Below are 6,000 nucleotides of genomic sequence, written 5' to 3'. Positions count from 1 at the left end.
TTTAGAGGACCCATTTGGCTACTAGAACTGCTATTTTACGTTGCTCTAGTAGTTGAGACTTTTGAGAAAATATTTTTTCCTTCAGTGTTCCTACATTACCGGTATATGGGAGAACATTTAAAAAAAAATCATAAAAAATACTAAAGTCAATTTAGGCAATATGAGCTACTATAGGTATTTTAGAGGACCCATTTGGCTACTAGAATTGCTATTTTACGTTGCTCTAGTAGTTGAGGCTTTTGAGAAAATTATTTTTTCCTTCAGTGGTCCTACATTACCGGCACATGGGAGAATATTTTTAAAAAAATCATAAAAAATACTAAAGTCAATTTAGGCAATATGAGCTACTATAAGTATTTTAGAGGACCCATTTGGCTACTAGAATTGCTATTTTACGTTGCTCTAGTAGTTGAGGCTTTTGAGAAAATATTTTTTTCCTTCAGTGGTCCTACATTACCGGTATATGGGAGAACATTTAAAAAAAAATTATAAAAAATACTAAAGTCAATTTAGGCAATATGAGCTACTATAGGTATTTTAGAGAATACATTTGTTTACTAGAATTGCTATTTTACGTTGCTCTAGTAGTTGAGGCTTTTGAGAAAATAATTTTTTCCTTCAGTGGTCCTACATTACCGGTATATGGGAGAACATTTAAAAAAATCATAAAAAATACTAAAGTCAATTTAGGCAATATGAGCTACTATAGGAATTTTAGAGGATACATTTGGTTACTAGAATTGCTATTTTACGTTGCTCTAGTAGTTGAGGCTTTTGAGAAAATAATTTTTTCCTTCAGTGCTCCTACATTACCGCCACATGGGAGAATATTTAAAAAAAATCATAAAAAATACTAAAGTCAATTTAGGCAATATGAGCTACTATAGGTATTTTAGAGGACACATTTGGCTACTAGAATTGCAATTTTACGATGGTCTAGTAGTTGAGGCTTTTGAGAAAATAATTTTTTCCTTCAGTGCTCCTACATTACCGGCACATGGGAGAATATTTTAAAAAAATCATAAATAATACTAAAGTCAATTTAGGCAATATGAGCTACTATAGGTATTTTAGAGGACCCAATTGGCTACTAGAATTGCTATTTTACGTTGCTCTAGTAGTTGAGGCTTTTGAGAAAATATTTTTTTCCTTCAGTGGTCCTACATTACCGGCACATGGGAGAACATTTAAAAAAATCATAAAAAATACTAAAGTCAATTTAGGCAATATGAGCTACTATAGGTATTTTAGAGGACCCATTTGACTACTAGAATTGCTATTTTACGTTGGTCTAGTAGTTGAGGCTTTTGAGAAAATTATGTTTTCCTTCAGTGCTCCTACATTACCAGTATATGGGAGAACATTTAAAAAAATCATAAAAAATACTAAAGCCAATTTAGGCAATATGAGCTACTATAGGTATTTTAGAGAACCCATTTGGCTACTAGAATTTCTATTTTACGTTGCTCTAGTAGTTGAGGCTTTTGAGAAAATAATTTTTTCCTTCAGTGCTCCTACATTACCGGCACATGGGAGAACATTTAAAAAAAATCATAAAAAATACTAAAGTCAATTTAGGCAATATAAGCTACTATAAGTATTTTAGAGGACCCATTTGGCTACTAGAATTGCTATTTTACGTTGCTCTAGTAGTTGAGGCTTTTGAGAAAATAATTTTTTCCTTCAGTGCTCCTACATTACCAGTATATGGGAGAACATTTAAAAAAAAAATCATAAAAAATACTAAAGTCAAATTAGGCAATATAAGCACCTATAGGTATTTTAGAGGACCCATTTGGCTACTAGAATTGCTATTTTACGTTGCTTTAGTAGTTGAGGCTTTTGAGAAAATAATTTTTTCCTTCAGTGCTCCTGCATTACCGGCACATGGGAGAATATTTTAAAAAAATCATAAAAAATACTAAAGTCAATTTAGGCAATATGAGCTACTATAGGTATTTTAGAGGACCCATTTGGCTACTAGAATTGCTATTTTACGTTACTCTAGTAGTTGAGGCTTTTGAGACAAAAATTTTTTCCTTCAGTGCTCCTACATTACCGGTATATGCGAGAACATTTAAAAAAATCATAAAAATACTAAATTCAATTTAGGCAATATGAGCTACTATAGGTATTTTAGAGGACCCATTTGGCTACTAGGATTGCTATTTTACGTTGCTCTAGTAGTTGAGGCTTTTGAGAAAATATTTTTTTCCATCAGTGGTCCTACATTACCGGTATATGGGAGAACATTTAAAAAAATCATAAAAAATACTAAAGTCAATTTAGGCAATATGAGCTACTATAGGTATTTTAGAGGACCCATTTGGCTACTAGAATTGCTATTTTACGTTGCTCTAGTAGTTGAGGCTTTTGAGAAAATATTTTTTTCCTTCAGTGCTCCTACATTACCGGCACATGGGAGAATATTTTAAAAAAAATCATAAAAAATACTAAAGTCAATTTAGGCAATATCAGCTACTATAGGTATTTTAGAGGACCTTCAGTGGTCCTACATTACCGGTATATGGGAGAACACTTAAAAAAATCATAAAAAAGTACTAAAGTCAATTAAGGCAATATAAGCTACTATAGGTATTTCAGGGGACCCATTTGGCTACTAGAATTGCTATTTTACGTTGCTCTAGTAGTTGAGGCTTTTGAGAAAATATTTTTTTCCTTCAGTGCTCCTACATTACCAGTATATGGGAGAACATTTAAAAAAAATCATAAAAAATACTAAAGCCAATTTAGGCAATATAAGCTACTATAGGTATTTTAGAGGACCCATTTGGCTACTAGAATTGCTATTTTACGTTGCTTTAGTAGTTGAGGCTTTTAAGAAATTAATTTTTTCCTTCAGTGCTCCTACATTACCAGTATATGGGAGAACATTTAAAAAAATTATAAAAAAATACTAAAGCCAATTTAGGCAATATGAGCTACTATAGGTATTTTAGAGGACCCATTTGGCTACTAGAATTGCTATTTTACGTTGCTCTAGTAGTTTACGCTTTTGAGAAAATAATTTTTTCCTTCAGTGCTCCTACATTACCGGTATATGGGAGAACACTTAAAAAAAATCATAAAAAATACTAAAGTCAATTTAGGCAATATGAGCTACTATAGGTATTTTAGGGGACCCATTTGGCTACTAGAATTGCTATTTTACGTTGCTCTAGTAGTTGAGGCTTTTGAGAAAATAATTTTTTCCTTCAGTGCTCCTACATTACCGGCACATGGGAGAATATTTAAAAAAAATCATAAAAAATACTAAAGTCAATTTAGGCAATATGAGCTACTATAGGTATTTTAGAGGACACATTTGGCTACTAGAATTGCTATTTTACGTTGCTCTAGTAGTTGAGGCTTTTGAGATAATATTTTTTCCTTCAGTGGTCCTACATTACCGGTATATGGGAGAACATTTAAAAAAATCATAAAAAATGATTGAATAATACTAAAGTCAATTTAGGCAATATGAGCTACTATTGGAATTTTAGAGGACACATTTGGTTACTAGAATTGCTATTTTACGTTGCTCTAGTAGTTGAGACTTTTGAGAAAATAATTGTTTCCTTCAGTGCTCCTACATTACCGGCACATGGGAGAATATTTTAAAAAAATCATAAAAAATACTAAAGTCAATTTAGGCAATATGAGTTACTATAGGTATTTTAGAGGACCCATTTGGCTACTAGAATTGCTATTTTACGTTACTCTAGTAGTTGAGGCTTTTAAGAAATTAATTTTTTTCTTCAGTGCTCCTGCATTACCAGTACATGGGAGAACATTTAAAAAAATCATAAAAAATACTAAAGTCAATTTAGGCAATATAAGCTACTATAGGCATTTTAGAGGACCCATTTGGCTACTAGAATTGCTATTTTACGTTGGTCTAGTAGTTGAGGCTTTTAAGAAATTAATTTTTTCCTTCAGTGCTCCTACATTACCAGTATATGGGAGAACATTTAAAAAAATCATAAAAAAATACTAAAGCCAATTTAGGAAATATAAGCTACTATAGGTATTTTAGAGGACCCATTTGGCAACTAGAATTGCTATTTTACGTTGCTCTAGTAGTTGAGGCTTTTGAGAAAATAATTTTTTCCTTCAGTGCTCCTACATTACCGGTATATGGGAGAACACTTAAAAAAAATCATAAAAAATACTAAAGTCAATTTAGGCAATATGAGCTACTATAGGTATTTTAGGGGACCCATTTGGCTACTAGAATTGCTATTTTACGTTGCTCTAGTAGTTGAGGCTTTTGAGAAAATAATTTTTTCCTTCAGTGCTCCTACATTACCGGCACATGGGAGAATTTTTAAAAAAAATCATAAAAAATACTAAAGTCAATTTAGGCAATATGAGCTACTATAGGTATTTTAGAGGACCCATTTGGCTACTAGAATTGCTATTTTACGTTGCTCTAGTAGTTGAGGCTTTTGAGAAAATAATTTTTTCCTTCAGTGCTCCTACATTACCAGTATATGGGAGAACATTTAAAAAAATCATAAAAAATACTAAAGTCAATTTAGGCAATATGAGCTACTATAGGTATTTTAGAGGACCCATTTGGCTACTAGAATTGCTATTTTACGTTGCTCTAGTAGTTGAGACTTTTGAGAAAATAATTGTTTCCTTCAGTGTTCCTACATTACCGGTATATGGGAGAACATTTAAAAAAAAATCATAGAAAAATACTAAAGTCAATTTAGGCAATATGAGCTACTATAGGTATTTTAGAGGACCCATTTGGCTACTAAAATTGCTATTTTACGTTGCTCTAGTAGTTGAGGCTTTTGAGAAAATAATTTTTTCCTTCAGTGCTCCTACATTACCGGCACATGGGAGAATATTTTAAAAAAATCATAAAAAATACTAAAGTCAATTTAGGCAATATGAGCTACTATAGGTGTTCGGATCGAACCAAGAAAACTAATCCTCAGAGCAACTGTGTTCAGCAGCTTGAAGCTGTAAATATACTTTTAGGTATTTTATTAGATTTTTAATTATTTAATTTTAACTTACAAAAGTTAGTGTTCTTTCACGTGGCCCCTGGCTGGCAGTAGATTCACTACGGTGATCTATCAACTAGTGTGTTATAAATTAGATCCCTTTATATTTTAGCTAGGAAATGTATGAATTATTGACCAACCTTCTAGAATGAATGCAAGTATCCAATCCACTGGCGCATTAAGTCGATTTACGGATTGTAGATTAGTTTAATCAATTGCAACCTGTACTTTTAAATTTTAGGTTAAATTCACAAATTCTTCAACAATTCAGATAAACTTACGTAAATATAATTCGATGTTAAACCTCAAACATTAGTCTGGTATTTCTACCTATTCAACCAATCTGTGATCATAAACTGTGATATTAGAGTTAGGTTTAGGTTTAAGACAATTTTAACAATCTGATAGCTTCTAAAACGTGGCTTCAACTTCTGCTTTGTTCTCGTCGCTCTGTCTTTACCTGACTATATGAAGTTGCCAGTCTGAAGCTGCCTGCTATCATTCTACCGCTTCTCAATCAATAGTGGCTGCGTTACTAACCATGGGCGCCGTCCCTAACAATTCCCCCGCCCGTAATCCTGTTCCGGTGTCGAGGTTGCTGCCTCCGACGGGAACAGCGTTACTACCAATGTTGCTCTCGTTCATTTCCATTACTGCAAGTTTGGCAGTAGCTCTCTTGAAGAGTCCACGATTAGTACGAATCATTGCTTGGCGAACTCGTCCATCACTGGCTATAATCGGCTCCTCAACTATGCCTCTCACCCAACTCTTGCGACGATCACCATCGATAATGTAGACCAAGTCACCCTGCTGCAAAGGTTTTGCTTCGTCAAACCATTTTGTTCTCTGATTAACCGTTGGGACGTATTCCTTGATCCATCTTTTCCACATTTCATTCGCCAATTGTTGTGAGCGTTTATACGTAGTCCGGAATTGACCGGAAACAACGACTCTGCTGGTTCATTTGGCGCAATACCAC

At 33.3% G+C, this 6,000-nt stretch overlaps 1 long non-coding RNA gene across 1 annotated transcript; it reads right to left on the bottom strand.

Annotated features, from left to right (window-relative positions):
• Positions 1-4,952: 4,952 nt before the first annotated feature.
• On the bottom strand, positions 4,953-5,425 carry LOC131691580 (uncharacterized). Its single transcript, XR_009305809.1, has 3 exons — positions 5,303-5,425; positions 5,162-5,243; positions 4,953-5,097 (listed from the first exon to the last, which is right to left on the bottom strand). It is a non-coding gene; the product is annotated as an uncharacterized LOC131691580 (long non-coding RNA).
• Between the last annotated feature and the right edge of the window lie 575 nt (positions 5,426-6,000).

This window comes from Topomyia yanbarensis, chromosome 3 (assembly GCF_030247195.1).
Source record: "Topomyia yanbarensis strain Yona2022 chromosome 3, ASM3024719v1, whole genome shotgun sequence".
Classification (NCBI taxonomy): domain Eukaryota; kingdom Metazoa; phylum Arthropoda; class Insecta; order Diptera; family Culicidae; genus Topomyia; species Topomyia yanbarensis.
Note: the sequence above shows the minus strand (reverse complement) of the source record. Positions and strands in the feature narration are given on the sequence as shown.